The 13,436-nt window shown below is 42.1% G+C and overlaps 5 non-coding genes across 5 annotated transcripts; all 5 read left to right on the top strand.

The window, feature by feature from the left end:
* The first annotated feature begins 1,361 nt into the window (after positions 1–1,361).
* On the top strand, positions 1,362–1,435 carry trnat-ugu (transfer RNA threonine (anticodon UGU)). Its single transcript has one exon. It is a non-coding gene; the product is annotated as a tRNA-Thr (tRNA).
* A 1,984-nt stretch (positions 1,436–3,419) lies between these two features.
* On the top strand, positions 3,420–3,501 carry trnas-aga (transfer RNA serine (anticodon AGA)). Its single transcript has one exon. It is a non-coding gene; the product is annotated as a tRNA-Ser (tRNA).
* An 843-nt stretch (positions 3,502–4,344) lies between these two features.
* Positions 4,345–4,426, top strand: trnal-uag (transfer RNA leucine (anticodon UAG)). Its single transcript has one exon. It is a non-coding gene; the product is annotated as a tRNA-Leu (tRNA).
* Positions 4,427–10,658: 6,232 nt separating this feature from the next.
* On the top strand, positions 10,659–10,730 carry trnaq-uug (transfer RNA glutamine (anticodon UUG)). Its single transcript has one exon. It is a non-coding gene; the product is annotated as a tRNA-Gln (tRNA).
* Positions 10,731–12,332: 1,602 nt separating this feature from the next.
* Positions 12,333–12,404, top strand: trnaq-cug (transfer RNA glutamine (anticodon CUG)). The gene has a single exon. It is a non-coding gene; the product is annotated as a tRNA-Gln (tRNA).
* The last annotated feature ends 1,032 nt before the right edge of the window (positions 12,405–13,436 follow it).

The raw sequence follows: 13,436 nt of genomic DNA, 5'->3' as shown, positions 1-13,436 counted from the left end.
GAAATTTCAACAACTGAACATCATCTGTTCTCACCTATTTTGCTTCATCTGCTTTTTAGTGTCCAGGACACAGAGGAAGAGGATGTCTCCACATGCACACTTGTTCTTCGTGTTTTCACTTACTGTTAAAGTAAAAAAATAAAATTTTAATTCATCCAAGTGTAATTAGTTGTTATGTAATACATATTATATACATAAAACAACTTTGTCCCCAAACACAACTAACAGCAGTAGAGGTGAAAGAAAAGACATTTCTGTCAGAAGTGGGATTCGAACCCAAAGAGGATGTAGATCAGTGGTAGACGTTCATTGGTCCATATGGGATTCGATGACACAGCATCTTTGCAACACTCCAGTTTTACATTTAATGAAATACTTCACTGCAAAAATGACACACATATGACATTATGGGAAATCTCAAAACTGTGTACAAATGTTTGGAGGAGAAAATGGAAGAAAGATGTGTTTGACAGCCTTTTGGACACACAACCAGTCAGCGTGACGCATCCAAACTCACAATATTTCATGGTGTGGTTGAAAGAGGAGGGAGAATATTGGAAAGGTAGGTCAAAAAAACCGAAACCCAGGATTAAACCAGGGACCTTTAGATCTTCAGTCTAACGCTCTCCCAGCTGAGCTATTTCAGCTGGCTGAGCCCACTAATGCAGGATGTTCTGTTCACCATTCAGTTCACCATTCAGTTCAAATTTGGGTGTCCCCTGCCAAACCTACATGAACCCACGAACTCTGGTTGACTGTGATGTTTCTCATTTCAGCCCACCTGGTGTTGGTATCGTCTTTCACTGGCTTCTGTAACTTTTGTTCACAGGGAGACAAAAAATGCCCGAATTAGCTGATTAGTTTTCATTGACAAGAAACAAACTGGCAGCGGTGGGATTCGAACCCACGCCTCCGAAGAGACTGGGGCCTTAATCCAGCACCTTGGACCGCTCTGCCACACTACCCTGCGAACAAAACTCGAACCCACTACACACTGAATGGTCAGCTCAGCTCCCTCATACACAGCTAACGGCAATGGTTCGAGTGTGGCGCTGATAACGCCAAGGTCATGGGTACCATTTGAGCTAATTCCCCAGCCGTCAGCACATGTTCTCTAAACAAACCCAAAGTGGTACCGTGATGCATATACTGATCTTTATTTGCACAGTATGATTATATATAGTGAAAGTATCTCCAGGAGTAAAATGATTAAATCACTACCTCAATCTCAATTGACAATTGATTGGAGCATCCAAACGCTGCACTCCTACATTAAAACAAACCACAACAACAACCTCAGCTGCAGTATACACATTACACTTCCATTACCAGATCCTCTGTATATACATGTACATCAGAGTGGTGCTGTGGCTTAGCTGGTCAAAGCGCCTGTCTTGTAAACAGGAGATCCTGGGTTCAAATCCCAGCAGTGCCTTCTGCATAATGTTAAATGTTACAGATATAACAGACACAGCTTTAGTTAATAATGAGATTTTAGTGGTTTAAACCTCAAATCCTTGAACACTGTCTGGTTAACATGTTTCGGTGATATTAGACTTCTATGGACCATTTCACCGCACCACATTTTTGCAGAATCAACAACTAATAACTCCACAACGAGACTGTGTGACGTCACTGGAGATCAAAGGCATTTCCTGCCTTTCATTGATGCCCCACGCGACACAGATGGATACGTCACACTCAAATCCTGTCAACAACGGTTGGTTGTTTTCATGGACCAAGTTTCCCACTTAGAGAGCTACAGACCATGTTGGAGAATGTCTGTAATTGGCACGGCATTAAAATATTGGAGAGCTGAGTGATGTTGTTAGGACTCATCTAAGAGGATCAGAGCACTAACTGGTGCTCAGTTTTCATTATCAAGATTAAGATCAGATTAAAAGTCTGATGCTCTACCAACTGAGCTACTCTGAGTTTCTGCAAACAAAGGTATTTTGGTTGACTTTTGCCTTTTTAAAAGACTAAAATTCCTTTCACATCCACATGAACACACACACCTGCCTGGCTCCATGGTGTAATGGTTAGCACTCTGGACTCTGAATCCAGCGATCCGAGTTCAAATCTAGCTGCTTAAAGTGTCTGCCTTGTAAACAGGACATCCTGCGTTCAAACCCCAGCAGTGCTTCACTCTCAGTGGAGTTCCTACTCCACTGAAGAGAAATAGTAATTTAATGGTTGTTGCGTAGACAGAAATTTCGTGATTGACTGCTTTGCCCAGAAGACAAACTTTGGTAAGAGTCATGATGGTCAGCAACTGATATTGGCAAAATGATACAAGCACTAATTCGGGATTTGAATCCACGACCTCTCGCACCCTAAGCATTCAAACCCCAGCAGTGCTGTGGTTCATACTTTACAGTTTGTTTTCAGTCAGACCTGCTGATCTGCAGTGATGGGCTGCAGCATGCCACATGTTTTTCCAACATGTTCTCACTCCCAATGTGTCAACAGGCTCAGGGAGCACCCTTTATTCATCATTCTGGACGAGTTGGGTAGCCTGACTGACGAACATAGAACTCCCATAACGTTGGAAATTGCTGCCGGGCTTCCCCCCTAACTCTTTGCTGTCATGGTAACATGACGTTTCCTGTCATTTAAAACGTCATTAATGTTGTCATTTGGCTGTTTTATATGGTTATATTTGTTAGGTTTTAGAAATTGAATATAGAATCCAATTATTTTATTGAAAACTATAACTCATTATAAATGAAGTTTTTTTCTATTTCAACAGTGAGTGACGTTTTATTTTTTTATTTATGTAAGATGGAAGATGGAAAGACAGCTAAACGGTTGCTGTGGCCGGACAAGGGGGCCGATTTTATTTAATTTCTGAACCATCACAACAACTTAATAATTAATTTTAATCATTGGATATTCCTCCTATATCATATTTGGTATCATATTGATTTTAAATGGGTACTTTTTTCACGAGCTTTTTTCACGTGCCCTGAGTATTGCGTTGCCAATGTCACTGCCTGACCATCATGACTCTTCCCAAAGTTTGTCATCTGTGAAAAGTGGCCAATCACCACATTTCCATCTGCTCAACACAGCAACAACCACTTTGCCTTGTCCAGAAACTGCAAGTAAAAGCTGTAATACAGGAAGTGATGAGCAGGAACTCCACTGAGAGTGAAGCACTGCTGGGGTTTGGATGCAGGATGTCCTGTTTATAAGACAGACACTTTAAGCAGCTCAGCATCAGTGCTGCCAATTTCTCTGCAGTCTGTCTCTAAAACCATGTCCGTGTCAGTCAACGCTTGTGCTCCTCACAATTGTGTGTCACTTCCACAAAGGTTGAAAGCTGTGCTTCCTCACAACAAGAAGGTGCCCTGTCCTTTGAGTAGAAAACTATCCAGGCTGGAAAATGCTGAGTCACAGGAGCATTGCTGTGCATGGTTGTTGTGGCCGAGTGGTTAAGGCGATGGACTAGAAATCCATTGGGGTCTCCCCGCGCAGGTTGGAATCCTGCCAACAACGTTTACGTCCTTTTATGGACCAAGTTTCCCATTTGGGGAGAGACACAGCTGAGTGCTGTTGTTCAGACTCATCTAAGAGGATGACAGTACTCACTGGTGCTCAGTTATCATTATCAAGGCCGGTGAGAGGGACACACCTTTAGTTCCACTTCCAGATCATGGAAGCAATAATGAGAAGTCGTTTCCACTGTGTGCTGTGCTGAAATAGTTCATTTGGGAGAGCGTTAGATTGAAGGTTTAAAGATCCCTGTTTCAATCCCAGGTTTCAGCAGCTCTTGTGGGTCCTTTTAAAGACATTCCCTGAGCATTCTTTTTTAATTATGGATCATGAGGAAAAGGGACGGACTGGCCCTGGAAAGGAAGAGAGGTTTCCACATAAAGGTGAGTGCCAGCAGTGAACATGCAGTTCCTGGGGTGGTGCGGTGTTTGGGACACAGGAGAGATTCCTCTTTATGGTCAAAGGACCATGTAGCTCAGTGGTAGAGCGCATGCTTTGCATGTATGAGGCCCCGCGTTCAATCCCCGGCGTTTCCATTGCCGTGAAGTGCTTTGTCTCATCCACTGGAGCTTTAGTCGACACATGGAAGATTTGATTTGGAGAAGGTGTGTGTCCGGGTTCCCAGGGATGTTCTGTGGGAATATAGAACCATCCCATCACTATACACCAAGATACAAAGAAGCTGGACTTGAGAGTTTGTGAGGTTGGATGCTGCACGCTGATTGTTTGTGTGTCCAGGACGTTTCAAGGACATCTTTCTGCCATTCTCTGCTCCAAACATTTCGATGGAACTTTCAGGGGTCAGAAACATGTGGCATTATTGCAGGCAAGCTAGGCAGGACATGTGGTAGTGTGGCCGAGCGGTCCAAGGCGCTGGATTTAGGCTCCAGTCTCTTCAGAGGTGTGGGTTCAAATCCCACCACTGCCAAGCTTTGCACTCTACAGTATGATCTTGCAGTGTTTATTTAAATGTAAAGCTCCTGAACATGAACTCAGTCTGTAGAATCCAAAAGATTAATGACACACTTTGTCCTGCTGTTATGGAATAAAATCCTACTTTAGGTTTTCTATATATTAAACTCAGTCTTCTGTGTGACAGGCAGAGATACTGTCCACTATACTAACAAGGAGCAGGAAAGAGAAACATCATGTGGTGTGTGACTTCACTTCCTCTTCCTTCCTTCACCACAAACTTTGCAAAGTGCTTTCTTTGTCAGGAGGGGGATTTGAACCCACGTCTCTATTCAGAGACAAGAACGGCCTTTAGCACAGGAAGGAGTTAACCTTGAGTCTTGCACCTTACACCACTCGGCCATCCTGGCATGTGTGCCCAGCTGCCAGTCTCTGATGAGGAAACAGAAAAGTTAAATTGTGTGCCATACAAGACGGAGACACAACAAGTTAAAGGTTTTTGCATCGTTGTTCAGTCAGATCAACAGCAGGCCGCCATCCACAGTTCATCACTTTTATTTTCATTCCTTCTTCAAATCTTTATTTTTATCATTTAACATGTTTTGCTGTGTTTGAACTCCTTAACGCTTTGAGCTACAGAAAGAACAGGAGCTGTCGCACCACACAAGCATTTCAAAATAAAAGCCGATTTAGATTATTTTATTTGTATCTTTAGCTCAGATGTAGGCAAAGTGCAACACTGTCGTCGAGAAGGATCTTTTCCACTTCGGTGACAAACTCTCAAACAATATTTCATGGTTCTGAAACCAAAGTCGAGGAAAAGGACAGCACAACTGTGCGAACGTCAGCATGTCGTGTTCATGGAACAGACCCTGGCTTCAGGTTTGTAGACAGATTAAATCTGTTCTCCAAAGAACGGAAAAATGATGAGACAGGCAACAGGCAATGTGTTGCACTGATGGTGAGAGTTGAATAGCAGCCTCGTCAAACCAACTGACTACAGAGGTGATGCCCCCTTGTTGCGAAAATCAGGGATTGACTCCAAATATCCAAAATTAACTGAAAAACGGCTCTGCTGTCACAATAAACACATCAAAACTGAAACAGCTAAACTGTATAGTGTGAGCACATATTCATGGGTGTCACAAGATACTTGATGTCCTCAAGTATGAATGAATGTTTCACTGATGCAGATTTTTTTTTTTTTTGACATTCCTTTGGTTCCTGTTTTCTGCTCAAGTGATATTTTTATGAGCTCTCTTCGGTACCAGAGCATCCCTGTGACCTTACTGTGACCTGTGGATCTCATTTCTGCCAGCCAGAGTCTGTTATGAATGATAAAATCTGAAAACATTCATGGAATACATAGAAAACAGCATCACAGAGTGACAAATATTGTTAGAACTTTATAGCAAAGTATGTCACAATAAGTAGAAAATATGTTGATAGACCGACAGCATAGGTCTCACTTTGAGCGATGATTTAGAAAATAATGCTCAAATTTAATTCGTTTTCACAAAACTATAATGGATCACAGTTTAGTTCTGATAAAGTGAGTAACTTACAGGTTTAATCCATTTTCAGTTATATTATTTTCATATCACAGCATATTTTAGGCATAATACAACAAATTGTCACATTATTTCTGATTGCAAATAAAAAAAAAACAAAAAAAACCAAACATGTTTCTATAAAGATGAATTAGCAGAACAAAAGTCAACATTTTTTATGCGTTTTATTGAAATTCTTATTGAAATTCGTTTTATTGAAATACTCATTTGTGTTTGAGTCAGGACAAAAAACAACAAAGCAAAAGTAAAAACAAATTACCAAACATGTTACAGTTTACTTTTGGTCAACCAGCAAAGATCCTGCAGTCACCTGCTTCGGTCTTTCTCTTCTTAACATTTGTCACAACCAAACGGTTTCCACTCTGTATGGACCTCCATGTGAAATTTCAGGTTTCGCCTTAGTTTAAATTTTTTGCCACAAATATCACAGCTGAAGGGTTTCTCTTCTGTGTGGACTACCATGTGTGATTTAAGGGCGTTCTGTAGTTTAAACCTTTTCCCACAAACATCACAGCTGAAGGGTCTCTCTTCTGTGTGGACTACCATGTGTGCTTTAAGGATATTCTGTAGTTTAAACCTTTTCCCACAAACATCACAGCTGAAGGGTCTCTCTCCTGTGTGGACTACCATGTGTTCTTTAAGGATTTTCTGTCGTTTAAACCTTTTCCCACAAACATCACAGCTGAAGGGTCTCTCTCCTGTGTGGACTACCATGTGTGCTTTAAGGGCGTTCTGTAGTTTAAACCTTTTCCCACAAATATCACAGCTGAAGGGTTTCTCTTCTGTGTGGACTACCATGTGTGCTTTAAGGACGTTCTGTTGTTTAAACCTTTTCCCACAAACATCACAGCTGAAGGGTCTCTCTCCTGTATGGACCGTCATGTGCATGTCTAAGCTTCTCTTTCGTTTAAACCTTTTCCCACAAATATCACAGCTGAAGTGTCTCTCTTCTGAGTGAACTACCATGTGAAACCTAAGATTGGCCTTCTGCAAAAAATTTTTCCCACAAACATCACAGCAGAACAGTCTCTCTCCTGTGTGGACTACACTGTGAATCTTCAGATCCCACTTTTTTTTAAACGTTTCCCCACACTCAGAGCAGCTGATGGGTTTTTCATTGCTGTCACATTTTCTAACATTTGCATCACCTTCATGTATTTTCACATCTAACTGGGCCACTCTGGTTTCATGATAATCTTCACTGATTTCAGTATCAGAGGAGTCTGAGACCTCTTTCTCTGGATCTGGATCTGGTTGAAGAGGACTCTGTGGATCACAGCTCCTGGCCGGTTCATTCATCTCTTCATCCTCACTCTTCACCTGAAACGGCCTCACAGGGTTCCTGGTCTCCTCCAGTCCTGGTACCTGGTCCTCCTCCTGTTCCTGTTTAAGGACTGGACTCTCGGAATCCTCCGGATCCGGACTGGAGGTGAACTCAGTAGGAACCTCTTTTTTCACCATCAGCTGCTGAACATCTGGAGGAAACGATTCAATAATGAATCCTCTTTATTAGCTACAATATGAACACAGTTATTCCTCCAGCTGCTTCATTCTACATCTGCCAAATACAGTCCTCAGCCTTTCTCACTCATAAAAACAACCGACCCGTTTTGTGGATCAGGACTCGGGGCTGCAGCAGCTCCAGCTGGCTCCTCTGCCGGTCGATCTCCTGCCTGAAGCCCGAAGCCTCCTCCTCATATCCGGCTACCATTCTGTCCACGGCCGCTAAGATCTCCCGGGAGGCGGCGGCGAGTCTGTCGGTGACAAAACCCCGCAGGACTTCTGCTGTGGACATTTTACCTCCTTCACTTTCCAGCTGAGGGACAAAAGACCGTCTGTCCTGTTTGTGTGCAGCAAATATACGGATATTATCCGTATGAGACACTTTATCAAAACATTTCCTATATTATTTTTTTAAACATTGATTCAATGTGGTCCTTAACCTGCAATACGCCCTTTAAGGTAACATTTGTGACTTTCTAACTACTTTCTTAACCCTCCACCCTCCATATCATTGATAAAACTTGCTGACTTGTGATTGACTTCTGAAATCGCCAAAACACTACCCCAAAAATAGCACTTACTGCTCTCAGAACAGAAGTCTGTGCTCCAGTTGGGGAAACGTTGGTGACAAATGCACTAATTCAGCTGAAGAAATGTATTAATTTTTGTCCAAATTCCATCCAGGACAGCCCCAAAGAGAAGCACTTGTACAAAAGGAAGTCTTCCGTCTTTTTATTTGAAATGATCATTGTTGCATTCTAAGAAGAAGTTGTTGTCTTTGTCAGTCAGCACTGCTTCAACAAGTAGCACTTACTGAATTCAACAGTCAAGTCAGTGCTCAAGTTAAGGTAACATTTGTGACTTTCAGACTACTTTCTTAACCCCCAATTGATAAAATTATAAAACTTGTTGTCCTGGTGATTGAATAAAAGACAGAATTGCATTCCTCATTTTTTTTGTCCAATTTCCATCCAGGACAACCCCAAAGAGAAGCACTTATGCACAAAGACATGAGACACAAAGACAATGAGTGTCTCTGATTGGAGTGATCCGAGTTAGATCTGAAGAAAACATGGCTCCAAGACTTATTGTTGTTTTTGTCAATTAACACTGAAAGTGGAAAAAGACAGCAATTGAATTGACTAAGTCACATTAAGCTTTCATTTTTACCTCACTTAGGATCTTCTCCTCAAGAGTCTTTGCAGCCACTTCCCAGTCGTGTCCAATGGACTCTCTTTCAGGCTTTTACCTGAATTTATCTTATACCTGAATGAAACCACTCCCACAGCTGCCTGCCTACTTTGTTCGGGCGGTTTCAATGGTCTTGGTAATGGTTTGTAATGAAGAACACATTTAGTCCATCAGGAACAGACAACGATCCTCTTAAATTCATGAGGTCCGTTAGCATATGGTGAGAGGACTGTTAACTGCAGTGATTAGGGATTAGGGTTGTGTTGTTGTAGCTGATCTGTACAAATTTAAAATAGCAAATCATCATAATTTTTTACTGAATTTCTGAACAGGACAACCCCAAAGAAAATCAGTTATGCAGAAAGGAATAACTGTAGCATATCTGAGTTAGAGCCTCAGATATGGCTTGCTGTTGTTTTTGTCAGTCAACAAGTAGCTGAGCTGTGTAGTTGTGTTGTGCTACACACCAAACATGTCCAGAAAAGACAGACTGTTCTGTGTATTTCCCTGAAGAGTTGCACGACTGTGTTCACACCATGATTCCTGCCATCACAGTTCACCTTTTGTGTCTTACTTTTGTTATCCTTTTCAAAATTTTATTTGATGGCACAAAGGGACCAGAGGCACTAATTAAAAAAGGAGGGGGGCCTGAAAGTGTGACTTGGTTCCCATCGTTCATATTAAAGAGCCGTTCAAGAGACTCTCTGTGATCAGCTTAGGGTTAGCTGTCATGTTTCTAAAAAAAAACAAAGCGTCAACAAGTGTTCAAGGCTTTTGATGGTGTTGTGGTGGTCAGTCATCATTGGTGGTTCATCTGTAGAATTCTCGCCTGCCAGGCGGGAGGCCTGGGTTCAATTTTCTGGAATGTAAAACTCAGCTGCTCTCCATGAAAAGCAGCAGTCAGCTCTGCCTGGATACAACAGTGGTCAGGGCTGTATGATGTATGTTTATACTGAATCACTGACAGCTCTCCTCCATCTCCCTCTTTTACTTACTCTGGGTTCCAGGCCTCGTTGGTGCAGCAGGCAGCGTGTCGGTCTCATAATCTGAAGGTGGTGAGTTGGCGCCTCTCACCTTTAATTCCACTTCCAGGCCATGGAAGCAACAATGAGAAGTCTTTTCCACTGTTTGCTGTGCTGAAACAGATCAGTTGGTAGAGTCCCTGGTTCATTCCTGGATTTTAGTACCTGTGGTTTATCCTTTAGAAGACTGTCTTTTTTAATTAATGAGAGATAAAAAGCTATTTCGGAAATGTCAAGGTGCCAAACAAACCAACATTTTCTACCAACATTTAATTGAGGAATCAGTTGAGGATGAGGACAGATGTGAATTAAAGCAAAACAAATTCATCAGTAAGGATCTTTCCTAAGAGGGCCCTCAGGCAAAGAAGCTGGGTCACAGCACAGCACAGAGGATTTGAACCCACAGATCCAGAAGAGACTGCAGCACAGCCTGCTATGAGCAGAGTGGAGCAGTAGAAGTGTTTTGGGCCCATAATACAGAAGTTGATGGATTGAAACCCTCCTCTGCTGTTCTAACACAGTGGCTGAATGTCATTTATCACTTTCTCCAGTAATGTGTACAGTTGTCACTGTGCTCAGTGACTCAGTAATGCTGTTGAATGCTTATAGGGCTGCCGTTCTTAAAGTGTGGGCTCCACCCCACTGGTGGGGAATAGAGACATGACAGGTGGGGCTTTGTTAATGCCTTTCTTTATGGACAACAAAGATCAGAAATTCAAAACAAAACACCCCCACACACACAAAAAGTCATCATCAACACTTAAGACAGAACAGGTCCTTTCCTTTCAGCTCACTTTTAAGTTTTATTTTATTTTACATTTTCTTGCAAAAGAAAAAAAAAAAAACACAGAACACACATTCACCATATAAGAAGTGGAGACGGTTTGGCTCCATCAATGACATCCCTCGACACTGGAACCTCGAGCCAGCGCCTTTGATAAAGATCAGCTAGCAGTCCTGTGGTTCCATGGTGTAATGGTTAGCACTCTGGACTTTGAATCCAGTGATCCGAGTTCAAGTCTCGGTGAAACCTCTGTCTTCTGATTTAGTGACTACATATAACAGTAACTCCACTCCCCCCAAAACAGTGATCCAACCCTGAGCAGAGAGGAGGCTTCATGAAACAGTTTGTCTTTTCACCTGCTGCAGCAGCTCAGAGCCTCTGTGGTTCAGGAAAAACGACAGACTGAAGAAAGACATTCCAGGTGCATGTCATTACACTGAAATAATATAATTTGATTTATTTCATTTTATTCCATTCAGAAAGTAAAAATAATATATTTTATGACATCGTTACACACAGTGACATATTTCAAGTGTTTATTTCTTTTAATATTGATCATTGTGACCTACAGCTGATAAAAACCCGAAAGTAGTTTATTTCAACAACATTTGACTTCACCTACAAGGAACTGCTGGGATTTAAACACAGGCTGCTTTAACAAAGTTTGTCTCCTGTGAAAAGCAGTCAATCACTAATTTCCCTTCTCCTCAGCACAGCATGAGCCACAAAGTTACTGTTGCTTCACTTTACAAGATACTGCCAATAACACAACCAGCCAACCTCACACAGCTCCATATAATAAGAGTTAGCTCCCCTGACGACTGCAAGGCAACAGCTGGGCTCAATCAAGTAGTTGGCTCAATCAACATTTTGGATAATTCTAGCTGGAACAGCAGACTGGAACATGAAAAAGTCAATGTGTCTCTGTGGCGCAATCGGTCAGCGCGTTCGGCTGTTAACAGAAAGGATGCTGGTTCGAGCCCACCCAGGGACGATCTTTGTTTTTAAGCTGATTACTGCCACTACATGTTGATGTTACAGCAGTTGCACTGCCCCTTTCCTCTACTTTGGTTTCACCAGAACCATTAAATATGGTATAACCTGTAATACATAACTGCCCAACCACGAAGGGACTCAAACCCTCAGTCTTTTGATCCAAAGTCAGACGCCTTGTCCATTAGGCCAGTTTAATGTCCCATTGTCAGAATCAGTCAGCTCTGCCTGGATACAACAGTGGTCAGGGCTGTATGATGTATGTTTATACTGAAACACTGACAGCTCTCCTCCATCTCACTCTTTTACTGACTCTGGGTTCCAGGCCTCGTTGGTGCAGTAGGCACGCACGTCAGCGCACGTCGGGGGCACCCTGCGCAGCACAGACGAACCTCAGGGGAACAGACCGTTGCCAAAAGGAACATCATCAAAATCAAAAACATGGCAGCTTTCATAAATCTAACCTGCAGGGATTATCACAAAGTTCACAAGAACCAACAACAACCCAAATCAAATGTCCTAAAAGTCAATAGAATTCGGTTCATTTTATTTGATAATTGTTTATTCATTATTAATTTTTTTTAAATGGCTTATACCTTTGAGTTCTGCAGACAGAAGCAACAACAAAACTGGAACAAATTTTCACTGCTATGCAGATGATCCCCTCCTGTATGTGACTAACAACCGTGACTCCTGCCATCTATTCACATTGGAACCTTCACTGTGTGAAATGACAGATTTTCTTTCACCTCTACTGCTGTAAGGTTTTGGGACAAAGGTATTTTGGTCGACCTTTGACTGCCCACGCTTTTAAAGGACTAAAAGTCCATTCACATCTGCATGAGAACATGCCAGCAGGGTTCCATGGTGTAATGGTTAGCACTCTGGACTCTGAATCCAGCGATCAGAATTCAAATCTCGGTGGAACCTGAATCTTACCAGTGAAACACTCCACATGTGTGAGGAAGTGCGAATTTTGTGCCTCCATGCGATCTAATGAGTTATTCATTGTGTACTTTGATGGGCTAATTTTCAACAAATTTTTCGGTTAATTCATTGGTGTGTATCGTCAGAATGGCCGAGCAGTCTAAGGCGCTGCGTTCAGGTTGCAGTCTCCCCTGGAGGCGTGGGTTCAAATCCCACTTCTTTTCTTCAAATCCTGCTGCTTTTCTTTCATCTCTACTTAACTCCCTCAGGGACCACCTCTGATGCCAAAAACCAGGAGCCTTTACATCTTCAGTCTAAAACTCTCCCAAGTGAGCTATGTCATGACTTAGTGGATACTTAGGGTGAGGGATCTTCAGCATACTATGAAAATTTGTCCTATTACGGGCAGTAATTTTGCACAAAGGCAACACAACACTACCTCAAAGTAAATTTGTGCTGTACAAAGGAGAGGGAAGTCTTAGGGATGGATTTCTGAATTCAAGATTTCAATATGGTCAGTGACAGGAAGGGTATCATCAGCATGGCATTGAGTGACTAAGCAGGATAATATGGAGCAGTAATTTCAGTAATTGCCAACACTGTGGAGATGATGATGGAACTATACGAGGCCGCATCGAGGCAGCATCTTTCCCTGGTGGTCTAGTGGCTAGGATTCGGCGCTCTCTGATGTTGTTAAAGCGGCCTTTTCTCAAAGCTTAGCTTGCATTCATGGCAGAGGTTACAAAATTAAGGAGGTCAAGGAGGTCAGTGGATCAGCAACAACCACAAAATTACTGTTTCTCTTGATTGCAATGATAATTTTGTGGTTCATGGTGTTGATGCAGAGACAGAACTAAAAATTCCCAAAAAATACAGACTGTTTATTTTTATCATTATACTGCGTTTCCACTCCTTGATGCTTTGAGCAGCAGAAAGAACAAGAGCAGTCGCACCATACAAGCATTTCAAAATAAAAGCCAATTTAGATTATTTTATTTGTATCTTTAGTTCAGATGTAGCAAAGCGCAACAATGC

Source organism: Echeneis naucrates, chromosome 18, assembly GCF_900963305.1.
Source record: "Echeneis naucrates chromosome 18, fEcheNa1.1, whole genome shotgun sequence".
NCBI classification, from domain to species: domain Eukaryota; kingdom Metazoa; phylum Chordata; class Actinopteri; order Carangiformes; family Echeneidae; genus Echeneis; species Echeneis naucrates.
The sequence above is the reverse complement of the archived record's forward strand: the minus strand, read 5'-3'. Positions and strand labels throughout refer to the sequence as shown.